The sequence below is a fragment of the Molothrus aeneus genome, chromosome 7 (genome assembly GCF_037042795.1).
Source record: "Molothrus aeneus isolate 106 chromosome 7, BPBGC_Maene_1.0, whole genome shotgun sequence".
Taxonomy (NCBI): domain Eukaryota; kingdom Metazoa; phylum Chordata; class Aves; order Passeriformes; family Icteridae; genus Molothrus; species Molothrus aeneus.
In genome coordinates this window covers 13,328,981-13,344,412 of record NC_089652.1, presented here as the reverse complement: position 1 = coordinate 13,344,412, position 15,432 = coordinate 13,328,981, and the positions used below count along the sequence as shown (strand labels likewise).

The 15,432-nt window shown below is 40.9% G+C and overlaps 1 protein-coding gene across 3 annotated transcripts in view; it reads right to left on the bottom strand.

Moving 5' to 3' along the window:
• The window catches only part of INO80D (INO80 complex subunit D), a 45,601-nt gene extending 37,501 nt beyond the window's left edge, over nucleotides 1-8,100 (bottom strand). For all 3 annotated transcript variants that reach the window (XR_010783912.1, XM_066553101.1, XM_066553102.1), the window contains exons 1-2: nucleotides 7,795-8,100; nucleotides 6,448-6,517 (exon numbers count right to left, since the gene is read on the bottom strand). The gene's annotated coding sequence lies outside the window, so the exon portion shown is untranslated. The remainder of the gene's footprint in view (nucleotides 1-6,447; nucleotides 6,518-7,794) is intronic.
• Between the last annotated feature and the right edge of the window lie 7,332 nt (nucleotides 8,101-15,432).

Here is a 15,432-nt window from a genome sequence, read left to right as displayed (position 1 = left end):
ATTTTAAGTCACTAGGGCAAAACAAAACACCCTATCCCACAGAGTAAACAACATAAACCTGGCCTTCATTAGCATATATCTAGCTGTAAATGCAGAAAGACATTAGAGTATTATGACTTACAAACACTTAAAAACTTAAAATTCTTGGAACAGCTGTACGTGCACACACACAGCATTACCGAGCACATGAATGGAGACAGGTGCTACAGAATGTAACTACTACAAGCAACCTGAACAATCATTTGACAATAATGGTAACTTTGTATTTCCTCTTGATACACATTTTCCCTTTCCAAGCGCACAGGGAAGCGGCCAGCCCCAGAGGCAGGAGCCTCATGCTTTGCTTACACCAGAGAGCCACAACATACACACAGTCACCTGGACCAATTTCAATCCCCTTTCCCAGCTTTTCTCAAAGGCACTATGTACATACACACACATATACTTGAAATCAACCAATCACCGGAGTATGACTTTCTACAACATGTCAGTCTTAAGAACAAGAAAGTTCATTGTTGCCTGTTTGCTTCAAAAAGACAGAATGGGAAAAGGAAACAATCTCTTTAGCATGTTAAGCACCAAATATTCCTTTCAGTAACCTTGGCTCAGGCAGATACTGATATATCCTCCAGTATTCAGCAACAACATGAAGAAAACGCATAAATCTCATGGGAACACGATGACCATACGGGAGTTGTGGTCAGTGCTTGTATCCCAGGTGCCTGAGAGATGGACTCCTCTATTACTATGGCAGCAAAAGTAATCAAATGAGTCTCAACTACTTGTGACCCACACACACAACACTGACAGAAAGCCTTTTGCTGAGAGTCTGCTTCTCTCAGTTTATCAAAGCTTGGATTAGGTGGCACACTGGACTGGACATAAAACTTGAAAGACCAAGTGTATCTTGCAGCTGGAGTGACCCACGTGTTGCTCTCTATTTTCTTCTGGTTTATTTTTCACCTTCTTTTAAACTACCACTATCACGCTTTGCAAAGTTTCTGATGGATCACTAACCTTCTCCTCTTTTGTACAACCCAGCTGTATTTCTTTTCTGAAGGTTAGCAGGCAATAGACCAAAGAAAGAGTTCCTTAGGATGGTTCCAAAGTAAACAGTAAGAAATGCATACCTTGTGTGCCTCTGTTAAGCTTCTGTAAGGAAACTGCTCCACAGTTCCCAGCCACTAATCCTAGATTTATTCTTGTGGCCACAGTCTTATTTTTGGGTTTAACTCATAATTAAGTCTTATTTTTGCATTTAACTTGACTGTGTCAAGGCAGGCATAGCATTTCACTTCTCTCCTGTCTGAGAGATACAGGGCACAAGGGCAATGCCATTTGAAACACTCACACAAAAATACTGACAATAATCCCCAGGGAAACCAATAAGCATGAACGTGAGTTTTTGGGTCTATACATACACTAAAAGAAGCTCATGCAAAAATAGCCATATTAAAAATCCTGACAGTACAACTACAGTGCAAGGAACAAGAAAGCCAACAAACATGGTAGCCAACCAATGTAATATTAAAAAAACAACACAGCAATTTTCTCAAACTTGCAATTATATCTTTATTGGTAAATTCTTAAACAGACTCCCCAAAAGACATGTCACTATGTGGATACATTGCCAGGAACAGAGACTGAAGTTGGACTTAATCTAAGAAGAGCTTTTTTTTTTAACTTCCATGGCATACCATATAAGAGAGAGAGTGTGTGTATATAAATATATATATATAAAAATAACAAAGACACTTAAGTCTCTTCATTCTGATTTCATCTAATGCAGTGTTTTATTTTTAACAATTTACAGGAGTTCTTATCAGAGCTTTTTGCTGCTACGTAAAAAGTAGCACAAGCGTGGAATAGGCACATGTCACTTAACTGAGGAGAACTGAAACTACACTTAGCTAAATAGTGGGTGGGGGAGAAATTATTTTTGTCCCACAGGATTCAGTAAGAGATGACGGAAACATGGACTTCCCCTGGAAAAAGCAAATGCTTAAGCAGCTGTACTTCACTATAAAAATATCAGAATACAAAACTTTCTGGAAGCTGTTTTCAGTTTTGCATTTATACTCTACATTGAAGGTGTAGGAAGGTTTGACAGGAAAAAAAATTATGCCTGCATGTGCTCAAACTAACTTTAGCCACAACCCGTGAATGAGAAACCAGAAGCTGCTTCGTGAGGAACCTAGATTTTCCTTAAACAACTGATTCTAAATAAAAGATTTTGAGCTACTAAGAAACAACAGGGCAAAGAACAGAAGGGAATCCAAAAATGTGTGCCCTTGCAAAATAAAAAATCATGGTACGGAATAAGGTAAATACAGAGCAGCCATACCAGATCACAAAATATTGCAGCTAGAGGTACCTGATGAAGTTAGTAAGAGATTGACTCAAAACATATCAAAGAAGTATTTCTTCATTTTTACTACTCACAGGCAGTGAACTGCTGGAGCTTGCAATCACTTGAGACTATGGAAGCAGACAGTACCATCAGGTTCAAAAAGGCAATAGAGAAGTTCATGGACAATGGGGACATAAGTGATGCACTCTCTAGCATGACCATTTTAACAAATATGGGTGGTGGAGGAGTAAGAGAAGAAAGCACAAAAAAAGTGTCTGGGCTTTAATGCCCTTCCTAAGTAGCATCACTTATTCCTACTGCCCTAAACAGAACATTAGGTTGGATCCAAGGTAATCTGACCCAGCAGGGTATTTTTCACATTCTTATAAGTTTATCACTAATATTTGTAACTTCATAACACATTCACTTCTCTCTTTGTCCCATTTTTTATTCTTGAGCAGCTGACTGGAAGAAAATCTCCTCCCTCTGGCTAAAGTCCTATCTGGACGTGTGAAGAAGAGTAACAAACTTAGCACCCCAGCAAGGCTTTATAGCAAGGACATGCAGGACACAGAGCAAAGTCACACTCTGAGACATCAGCACTTAAGAGCAGAGCTATTTGTCCTGCTGAGTGCAGCCACTGGTTGTCCATAAGATAACTGAAGGTGGTTTGCACAGTGACTGCAAAAAGAGAAATGAAAGTTTTCAATACACACAGGAACACACCTGTCCAACTGCCAACACCTACTATCACCCTCTGGAAGAAGCCAACTTCCAACTTCCTTTTAGTACTGGCTTTTCAGTACAGGCATAATCAGCTCCCTTGCAGTGCACATCAGCTCCAAAGACAACACAGTTGTAGCTCTGCACTCCACACACCCTCTTCCAAAAGAGTTAAACACTCCTTCAGAGAGGCTGGAAAACAGTGTAGCAGCAAACTCTGGAGGATGATCTTTACTATAACCATACCCAAGTAGCAGCATTATGTCATACAGAAATCTGGTACCTGACATTGTGAGTGATCTACAGGGAAGGCAATGGCTTACTCACTAACAGAAAGCCCAAAGCACCAGAGCCTCAAAACTCCGACCGGTAATTTTGCACAAATGCTGTGCTGAAAATATTAGAGTATTTTAAATCATGTGGGTTGAAACATTCTTAAACATATGCTCAGAACTTGACATTCAATGTACGTAGGACCCTTTTAGGCAATGGAATCCCCAAATGCATTGTAAATTGCAAGGCAATTATATGCTGGTGGTTAAAAGATGTATAATTAAGAGGACTGAGCTCAGAGCTTCACACACTGCATCCAAACAAAATCCACAACTACAGAGGTCTTTATTGTGTTGTTTGCATTTGCTAATACTAGCCTAAATTTCATGTTAAATTGCTTGGTGTGTTCATGACATCTCACAGACAAGGTACAATCATCTCCGTAGGTTCCCAAAACCATCAGCTTGGGTCCAGAAGTAGAACATGGATCTACAAGAATCTCAGCTTCTCCACAAGCACAAATAACATCAATAGTAGTTTTGTCATTTCCTCTTGACCAAGAAAGAACAAGTACCTGTCACTGTCAGACCCATTTCCTGAAACTGAGCAAACACACGGTGTGCAAGATGTTTGGAAACATGGAATTTCATCCACCCCAAGATGAACAGAAGCCATAAGGTTCATGACAAAAAGACAGGTACTTAAAGCTATTTTATAGCAAAACTTTTCAATCAGTATTAGTAAAAAGTATACTTCTAAGTATGAATCTAAAACATTCATTTTCTCTATTTCATAGCAAGTAATACCTCTCTTTGAAATGTTTTGTTCTATCAAGAGAAGCTGTACCACATCTAATTGTGATCAACATCAACATCACAAAGTTGTAACTTCTGTCCCTATGCTGTGATCTAACCATAAGTTTCACTTAGTTCTAGTCTTTTAACAGCTCCATTCTCTACTATACTCAGCTAGCAAACCAAGAATGCTGTAATTGTGGAAACAAGACTCTTTTTGTCAGTAAAAGCACTCAAATTGAGACAGAGGACACTGGGAAGCAACCAACATCAGCTACAAGAGTTCCTGTACAGAACGCTTTCATGAACTAGAGTACAGTCCTTACTCAGGAAGGCCTCTGAAGTGCAGGTACTGTAACACACATGCAGGTACCCTGACAGATCAAGGCATTCAACATGTTAAGATCTTACAAGATATTTTTAGTTACCACCTGGAATCGTATTTTGGACTACTTTTTTTCATATGTTAAGATCTACCTGGGAAGAAAGAAGCAATATTGCCCTCATTCTGCCTTTTTAGAAAGCTTATTACTTCAGTTCTGGCAAAAGGCAGTTTACATTGCATAAGGATGTCCAATATATTAACAGAAAAGCAGCAGAATGTTTTAGGCAACACTGGTAAAACAGATTATGTTTTAGAATATAACACAATAAATACAGAATTAAGCATTATTCCTAAAAATAGCAACAGCTAGAGAACTTACAGACTTGTAACTGGTTACTATCAAGAGCAGAAAACATAACTATGAGGAGGAAAATAAGTCTTTGCTCACAAACTGAACAGGTTCTTTTTGTTTTCCTACACCACATGAACTTAAACAGGAATTTTAATTTCAGCTGATTCACTCATCTGCACCTCATAGTATCTTAGAGAAAACCTGACAAAGATAGCCCAAACCCTAAAAAACAACAAACATTTAAGACTCTACAAATTTTAGAAACTTCAGAGGATTTGTAAAGAAAAAAGAACTTACGTAGGAAAATTTGTAACTACTGTCAAGAGTACATTCCTACAGATTTCAAAAAGTAATCTCCTATACATGGCTATTCCTGACCTAAGGTTCAAGATGGGCTCTGTATCTTGAAAGTTTTTTGAACAAGGATTTCTCTATTTGAGCAGAAGGTCTCCAGGCCCCAGTCCTGCTATCACATCCTCACAGGGAGGTTGTCACGCATGGTTATTTCAATGTAGTTATAAACAGGCCTGGGTTTTGCAAGGATGAGCAGGGCTGCAAAGAGCAGCCTTCAGATACAGCAACAAATGGACCCTTTATGACATTGCAACAGGGCAGAAATGTACTTTAGAAACATCTCAAAATACCAAAAGCAATATCCTGAGATAAAGTAGAGATTAAGCATACCATAACACACCTTGCATCTATACTTGGGGAAAAAGAGTAAGTCCAAGTCTTTTATTTAGTCAAATAACACATAGCCTGCCTTTCCAGATGAGGTTAAACAAAATACCTTTGTCTTATTTTTAGTCCCAATACTACAAAGACAAATAAACTTATTTTCTCACAATACAATATCATTCTTGCTTCAGTAGGAATACTCAATAAATAAACCAACAGAGCTCCTCACAGAGGAGCCTTTCAGCAGGTATAAGCTATTGGAGTTTCAGTGTGGTCCTAAAATAAATTTGTACCTCCTGATGATTTACCATACCATGACAACATAGTACACACAGTTCTGTAGGACCAGGTCCTACACACAAATTCAATCACTCATCACAAAACTACTGAACATCAAAATAACCCCCAGTACTTAAATTTAGCGTTGCTTCCAGTAAATAATTTAGCTTTACAATTAATAAAACTTGTGTGATCTTTGTATGTACTACAAACAGTTCATGAAAAGGCTGAATGTCACCAGTTTGTAAGTGACAGCTTCATACAAAACACGAGCTCTCCAGTTCAGCCATCAGAAGTGGTACCTGGTGGGTATGGCCTGAGCGTGGAACACTGCCACTACAGGTGAGCCCACAGGGGAGGGCACCTGTCTACAGGGGAACAGTGCATTGCCCTAATTTTGTCAATTTTATTTTTAAGTCTCCCAACCCTCAAAAACTAAAAGGCCTTAAAGTAAACCTGCATTGCACGTTGTTGAGTAACTAAGTTAGAACTAACTCTATGTATTTTAATCAGATGGTATAATATAAGGCTTTAAGGTGAGTGTCACTGTCACTTCTAAAATTCATTTGAGGTTACTTGTACAAAGCCACTATACTTTTGACCTAAAAGACACATTAAGGAATATTTGACCGAAACGTGCCACCTCCCGCATTAGAAACCGGAGCTATTTCACCTGTGCGGGGTGAAGTGCGATGATGGGTCTTCCAGTGCACTCACTTCACAACTACCAGACCTTCTTTTCCCTGAAAAAAAGGATCCTTTTATTTTCAGTCCTGGGGGGCAGCAGCACCTCACACAGACCACCCCCAGCCCACAGGGACATGAGAGGGGGCCAGACACGGCCATTGCCGTGTAGGGGCTACCGAGCGCTCCCCTCCCCGGGCTGAGGTGCCAGTGGCTGTGGCTCCTGTCCCACTAACGGGTCCTGGGACAGCGGGTGGCCGAGGGACCCCAGCCCGGCCCCGGCAGGGCTCAGGCAGCCGCCGGGCCCGACATGGGCCCGGCACCGAAGGTGCTGCCACGGGCAGCCCCTCGCCCCTGCCCCTCGTTCCGAGCTCGGGGGCCGGCCCGGGGCCCCACGTGCCGGCAGCCTGGGGGGCGGGGGGGGGGGGGGGGGGGGGCGAGACACTCCGAGGGCTTCCCCGCACCCCCAAAACCGCCCCCCTCTACCTCCCAAAAAGTTGTGCGACGAATCCAGCCGCCGCCGGCCCGGCCGAAGGGGGTCACCGACGGGGGGAAAAAGGGGTACGGGACGGGCGGGGGGGAAACTGCGGCCGCATTCTGAGGTGCCCCCGCCCCGCCGGCACCGTCCCCACGGCCGCGGGCGGGGGGTGGCCGGCGGCGGCGGAGGGGGGGTAAAGCACCCCAAAAACGCTGCGAAACTTTCCAGGCCGCGGCCGGCGCAGCCCCGCGGGACCAGCACCGCCTCCGCCGCGGCGGCCCCGCACCGGGCTGGGGGAGGGGGTGCCCCCCCACCCCGGCACCGCTCATTAAAAGTCATTTCGGCAAATTAATGCCGCCCCCGTCCCCCCGTCCCGCGGCCCTCTCGCCCCGCGCGGGGGGCGGGGGGGCTTGGGGGGGAAGAGCGGCCCCAACCGCGGCGCCCCCTCTGCTTCCCCCCAGCCGCCCGGCCCCGGCGGCGGCGGGGCTCGGCCCGCTCTGGGCCCGGGGCCCGGCGCGGGGGGCCCGGCGGGGCGGGGAGCGGAGCGGCCGGGCCGCGCCGCGCCGAGGCCTAGCGCCCCCCCGCCGCCGTTCTCCCCCGCCGCCCTTCACCTCCCGGGCAAAGGCGCCGCGCCCGACCCTCCCGCTGTGCCCCGGCGGCCGTCTCACCCCCCTCCGGCGCTCCTCCCGGCGCCCGAAAGCTTCAAAAACCCCCCTGGCTCCCCGCACCCCCTACTGCGGCCTACGCCACTCCGACCGATCCCCGGCCTCGAGTAGCCCGCCTCCCCGCCCGCCCTGCACCCTCCGCACCGCCTGCCGCGCTACGCGAGCCCGGGGATGCAGGCCGGGCCTGGCTTACCTTTCCAGCTGCTTTTTTTTCCCTCCTCTCTCTCCTCTCCCCCCTTTCCCTCTGTTGGGCTGACAGATCAGAGTTTCCTCCCCAGCAGAGGGACTGGGAATGTGCTCGGGCTCTGTGCTGAGGAGCTGCTGCCCCCCTGTCTCTGAGAAAATCCTGCTTTTTGTGGGGAGGAAGCTTTGGGGGCTCTTTTATTATTTTAAAACTACAAAGTGCTCAGAGGGTAGGTGATTATTAAGGGGAATCCCTGAATATATTCTCCAGCAAAGAAGGCAGGGCTGCTGGGGCTGCTCAAGAAGAGAGCCAGCAGCCTCCTATAGCACCACTACAGGCACTGCGAGGACATAACATCAGAGAGCGGCTCCTCTGCCCTCCAAAACAACAACTTTCCTACCATCTTGGAGGTAGTAGCGAGGGAGAGAGGGAGGGGGAAAAAAAGTACAGAAGGTTTTTATAAAGTGTCCATTTGGAGGAGGGAGACAAATGGCCAAAACAAAATATTTTATCATTTGTGTGACTTTTTTTTTTTTTAATAAAAATAAAATACAAAGGCTCGTCGCTGAAGAATTTTTTTTTAATAATCTGTAAAGATCAACTCTCTGGAAAAAAAATTAAAGGAGGTATGGTAAAAAAATATTTTTAGTAACTTCGTTGTTCTTAAAGCTATGTAATTTTTTTCTGTATTTTAAAGTTGATAACTTTTTTGTCATTTTGTGATGGTTCTAAAAATTAGTGTGTAATTGTGAAAGTTTGTGTAACTTTTTTTTTGGTATTCTTAGTCTTAGTAAACAGCTGAGATTGATGTCGGATAGTTTGGTGTAATTGTACCATAATGTCTTTCTCTCTCTCAAGGCATTGTAAATAAAATTGGATATACAGGTAGGAAAAAACCCATATTTTTTTAATTTTTACTTTTTTATTTCTTTCTAGAGTAGGCTGTGTAGAGAAACAATGAAGGATTTAATGTGAGTGAGAGGAACCTATGATAGATATCTGAGAAATTGTGCTGTCATAAATTTAGCATTGTCTGCCCTTCAGGATGGGCTGTGAAAAAACAGAACTCATAGCAAGAAATTGGGGGCAACAGTTGAGTTTTGTTCTTAATATTTTCAAAGCATTTTGCAGCCTTCTAAAAATCTGTTTCGGTTCTTTTTAACTTACTGTTTTGATTTAGGGGCTTTGTTCTTTATATTTTTGAATATTATTCCTAACTTATAGTTGAGAAATGCTATAAATTTATACTACAGTATCTTGTAATATAAATTAATATTACTTTCCTTTGTTGCAGATTCTTTTATTAGATTGTAAAAAATATATTAAGTGCTGTCAAAACAGTGTCAGATGCTGTGGTGTATCTGTAGGTGAAGACATCACTGTATTCAGCAGATCTGTGATAATGTTTCTTGAAGTAGTATTATGCACAGCCCTATTCAGAGATGAACTGCAAAGATGCCTTTTTATTTGTCCCGAAGGAAGAGGAAATAATTAGGAAACTAATGAGCTATACATTATGTTTTTTCCATTGTAAAAATTATTCAGGTGGTATAGACTAATTGAACTGCAGTCAGACTAAGGTCATACGGATGAAGTACTGAATTACTTAGTATATTATCACCCTCCTCCTCTCCCCTGCCAAATCTGAAATATATTGGTTTAGTTCAGTTCTTGTAATCTTAAAAAAAAAAAAAATCCCGTATTTTAGGTACATCCACATTTCAAAACATACTTTGAGTTTGCCCAGCCTGCATGGTGAGGGTAGCTCGTGTGTTCATAGTGGGTTTTTCATTTAGATAAATAGGTTTCAATTAAAGTATAATTAAAAGTCAGCTGATCTTTGTGTCACACTGTTTTTGTTTAGCAGAGTTTTTTAGATTATTCTTAGTCTACCTAGCTCATTTTTAATAATCTGGAGTGTTGCATTCAATGGAATTATTGCATGGGAGGTGTTTTTCTGTTATTTGATTTTTTTTCTGTTTTTCAGTTATTAATCTGTCAAATGGATAGTTCTGCTGATGTTAGAAAACAACAACAACAAAAAAACCCAAATATGTTGCTCCTATATTGTATTCCAAAAGAGTTTGTATTTTGTATAGAAGTAGTGCAATAAAATTAGGGTCCTTCATAATTTTACCAGTCATTATTGTATGCTTTGGAGCATGAAGTATGATTATTCTCTTTGTAAGCTGTTTCAGCAAAAACTACTTTTATATTCTATACCTAGAATTCATTATAGGAATGACAGGGATTACAAACATTGGTCAGGTATAGGATGATTGAAAAACCGCAAACCCTTTGAAATATTGCAAATAAATTATCTTAAATAATTTAGGAATTCAACAAATGCAGCATAAACTAGTATTTCCTTTTCTTTTATTCTAAATAGATAGATAAAGGGCCAAATTCTCAGATCCCACTTTTGCAGATGCTTGCAGGCCTTACTAACACTTGCTAATTCAGAAGTGCTTGAAGGATCACTGTAGTTCCTGGCATAAAACTCTTCCCAAATCGGTAGGATTTTGCTCGAGTACCAAATTTAAGTTTCTGTACAAAGTGATTTCTTGTATTAACCATTGTGTTAAACAATAGAATTGCTACTTTCAACTTAATTCAGTAGTTCAGTATAATTCAACTACAGTTCAAGTTCTCTTAATTGGGCTATTTAGATGGTTCTTGTGTTTTAGGAAGAGAGGCATACCATGAACAACTAATCTCTGCCACATCTCTCTGTGGAACCCTTAAGAATATCTGTACAGCACACTTAGTATCTTGGAATTGTATTTTTTAAATGGGATGCAGGTAATTCAACATTTTAGAGAAATAGCTATGAATGCACTTGAGAAGCTGAGCGCAGAAACAATATTAAACCTTTTCTTGAGTTTATGTGTTTGACTTTGCAGATACTGACTTTAATCAGATTACTTGCCTGCCTAAATTTAAACATGCATCGCGACAGCATTACACATTTTGGTGACATCCTAAGATCTATCTAATGTGTTTTAATTGTGAAGCCAGAAGCTTAATGCCAAGAAAATGAGAAACATTTTGAATCTGGAAGTTTGGAATAGGAAAACTTGAAATGGAATACTTCTGGTGTCTTGTACAAAAAAAAAATTAATTCAATCTTTTTAAGGAGGAGAAAGTAAAGAGGAAAAATTTGCCAGATCTTGATTGTGTGGACTATTATGTAATCATTCAACAGAGAAATTAAAAATTTGTACTTCATGGATGGATAAATTTATTTAACAAAACTTTATTTATCTGAGAGTAATTTGCTTTTCACTAACTTACTAAGAGATACAAATATTATTTTAATTTGCTGAAAATAAAATGTTACACGGTAACAAGCTAAAGGAGCAGTCTGCTAGTTTTAGTAATGTAGAATGAAATTATTTTTTAAAAATATTTGCTTATCTTTATGGGCAAGACTCTTAGGCTGGGACATACATTATTTTGATGGGTAGAGCAGTGCTCTGAAATTACACTGGAGGACAAATTGGACTCTGAAACTTCTGTACAAGGACAATGTGTAAACCCCAAGCACAAAAGGTCCCCCGTACAGCATTCAGAATTGTATTCTGGAACTTCCATTCTACAGAACAGGTCTGTCTGCCTTGATTTAAGTCAGCCTCATCCCTGGACCAACTGCTCCATCCAGTAAACTTATTGTACACTTGAGCACAGAGTGGTCAGAGAACATTAATGTTCTGTAAATCATACGTTCTGGCTAATGAGGCATTCTGTGCTGATGTGTCTCACTTGTGTTAGTAGTGAGACAGGGCAGTGATGCAGTGAATAAGCTTTGTGAGTTTGATAAAGCAATGAAATAGGTGCTTTAGGTTGTACACCACTTACTGGAGGAGGGTGCATCAAGAAATGAACCTTGACTTTCTCCCAAGGTCGTGCGCACCCCGAGTGCAGACCTCAAGAATTTCTGGACCATGCCTTAGATTCTGTGCGTGTGATGAAGACTCTCAGGTTCTCCACAAATAGTGTTACAATGTCGGCATCTTGGTATTATTTCTTGAAAGACACATACTGAGGAAACAGTTCCAAGGTCTTCAAATGCTTGCTAAAGGGATTAGCAATTTATTTAAAATGCAAGTGAATGTTGTGAAGGGGAAGAACAACTCTAAGTGTATAGCTGTTAATTCAAGATTTTCTTATCTGAAGAGCCACTTTTGTATAGAAGATCTTGTCTTTAGGCATTTAAAGACTGAAAAGGGTGAGAAATTAAATAAAACCCAAAGTTATGATACATTCTTCTAAGCAATGTCTTGAGCAGCTGTGATGTGGTATTAGTTTGTGTAATAGTGGCAAGTTCTGGAGTCAAGCTAACCGTTAAATCCCAGCATATTAACATTTTTGAAAAATGTTTATTCTAATTTTTCACCAATTCTTTAACATGAAAATTTTATAGCAATGGTTGTCTCTTGCATATCTGGGTTTCAGTTACTCTGCTGCAGTTGTATGTATTTGATAATCCACATGCTCTTTGCCACTTTTCCAAACCACAGAGTCCTTATGTTAAGAACACTGCCCATGATCTGAGGATTTTTCTCTAGGAAATATTCCCAAGTTATGACATAAATTGAGCTGCTTACACCAGCTGCTAAACTCCTTCAAACCTGTGCTTTAGTGCATTCCTGTGTGGCAGATAACACAGCTGAAACTATAGGACAAGCCCTATATACAACAGAGTAACTTTACTTTACCTAGTTTAAAGCCCCAAATGCTACCAAAGCAACATGGATGTACATATGACTAACCTTGTTTTCCTGAGTATTAGGAACTTCATTAAAGCTTTTTTCAGCAATGGGAATTTTCCTGTGGGTTTCAGTAGGAGTATAGCTGAAGTATTTAACCAATTGGGAACAGATGTATGCTAGCTATTACATGATAATATAATTAATTGATAGTGAACTGTACTGAAAATAGTAATTAACTAAGACTTCACTAATCTGTTCTTCATTATCAATGTGTATTTTAATCTGCATTAAATAAATGGTATTGTCTTCCTAAAGCTCAGCAAAGACAAAACAGTAAGACTGTTAATTGTGGGAAGGTTGTCCAGAGTATGTTGGGCATCTGTAGAGACCTCTTTAAATAGAGGACAAATTAATGGAATAAGCTGTCCCAGCAGAATGCTGTAATACCATCTCATTTTACTGGGAAGCCCTTTGTTAATTCAAAGTATACTATTGTATTTTTACTATCTGCTTCTGTCTATTGATATTTCATTAACTGTAATTGTAGTGGTTAAGAAGCTCCACACTTTATCACCAGTCCTCTCTGCTATTAGTCCAACCTTATTTATTTACATTCAGGTTGCAGAGGTCTTGGTCACCACTGCAGGATGGAAAGATGAGAATTCCTGCTCTGGACCAAATAAACGGTCTCTTAAGTCTTCTGAGAGTAGCTTCCAACAAAGGTGTGAAATATCCTGTGATGGGTAATTGAGAAGTAAAGGGCATGCAGGACAAGATTTTTCTAAAATAGTTGGAGCTGAGCTATCAAAGCAAAGGCTTAATTAGCATCTAGGATCATGAGATTCCAGTGGATTTTGAAAGTGTTTTGTTACAAAGTTTTTTGCTGTTAGTATGTTTCTTTTTGATTCATGATTCTCATCTCTGATCCATTTCAAACATTAACACAGGCGTACAGATGATGACAAGAAGAAATAAAACTATTTCTTTGAAATATTAGTTAATTATATTCAAAATTCAGCATTGGGTGAGTGAGAAGATGTCTCTACTACCTCTTATGCCTCTAAATCTCAGTAGGCTTCTCAGCATTAGGCACTGTGAATAAATGTGTACACGTAGCTGGAGGAAAACATAATTATTAACAGTGTTTAGCATAGCAGGCTTTGCTGATTACGGAATCACTCATTTTGTTTGAATTACAAGGCTTTATATATGTTATTTACGTCTCTCTGGGCCATTTTTCTGTGGTCCTGAGCTATGGAGAGTTGGAGCAACCTGGGTACTTTGGGACACTTCACTGACATCATTCCATCAACTAATATGTGTTACTGTAAAGTGTCTTTTGGATAAAACCTTACACAACAGAAAGGACCATGACTTGTATAAGCCCACACACACAGTGAAGGATTTGGTGTTCATTTCTGAACTAAGTTTTCCTTGTGTCTTTCTGTAAGCTTCAGTATTCTGCTCACAGAAGTACTTGTTCCCATTTGGCATTTTATGAAAAGTAGTAATAATAATAATCTGTTAATAAATTGAAAATTGTGTGTTGTGTTTGGCTTTGGTATTTTTTGTTGTTTTTAAATCGGAATTTTCAGACTTCTCACGTAATTCTAGGAGAACTTACACATTTTGACATTTGGTGGGGTTCTTGTATTCCTTATAAAAAGCTTACTGCTGTTGTCAGGGAAGTCCTTAGCTTTTAGCCACTCTCCAGAGTTCCCCATTTACTTATTACTTTTTTTCCATTCTGGTAGTCACCATGAAGTCCTCTTCTATTTGCTTCTCTTGCTTTCTCTGTTTGTCCTGTCAGTGCCTTGAGAGAGTCATCTTCCAGCCCTTCAGCACTAAAGGTGATTTCATCTTACTGCATATTCGAAGGACAACACAACAAATTATTAGGAGACTGTCTTGTTTTGGGAGAGGATGTTTTGGCTTAGCCACTGTTTGGAGTATTATTTTATGAGGAGCAGGGTTCTGGGGACAGAGATGAAGTTATATTACCTTTCCCCTTTGGATTAAGGCTGATGCCAGTCTGCCATACTGCTTTTCCTTTAGAGCTATGACCCTGAGCTATTTTTCTGTTGCTTTCAACATAAAAATACAGCATATCCTCCAATCAAGCATGTACCAGACTGTCTTGCAAGAATCTCATCAGCTTCAGAAGAGGTAGTGATCCAAAATCTTGTACTTCTTGGGGAAATGCTACAGACACCTTCTTTTCTGCCTTGAGCTATGCTTCAAAATACATTAAAAAATAAGTCAGCTATTTTTATGACTGGCCTAACTTTGCTGGACATTTCAGAGTCTTGCTGAGGACATGCCTGTTTGAGTTGAATTGTTATGTTTCTTTTTATTGAACAGCTCGCTACACTGCCCAGGGTTTTAAGCACTCTCCCTTTGGAACTACAGGGATGCACCCATGGGATTCTGGTGCTTTCAGTAAGGTGGCTATTGAACAAGGTTTGGATTTTGTTTTCTGGGTTTTTTGTTTGGTTGGTTTTTGTTGTTTTTGTTTGGTTTGAAGTCACAGCTTTAGACTTAGATGCTTTAATCTGTCTGCAGTTATAGTTTCTCTTTAATCTGAATGGACCTGGCCTAAACTTGCTTGAAAGTGTAACTGCATAGTCTGGTCTTACCTTGAATTAACACACCCTTTGCCTTCTCTACTCCCCACATGCACCTGCTGAAGACAAGACTACAAAAAGGCAAGGTTTAATCAAAGTCATGCTTGGGGTTAATAGTTTGCTCACAAGAGCCTTGTTTACACCGGGCTGTGCTCAGAGAGGAGGATACTTAATGACCAACCCCATCCATCTCTCCCCAGACACATTGCAATTCCTTGGCAGGCTGTACAGGCAGGAGCGCACAGGAGCTGGCGAGATGAAGGTTACTGCGCCTGAAGGTAACTGGCGATGCACCCACTGAGAAGTTCTGC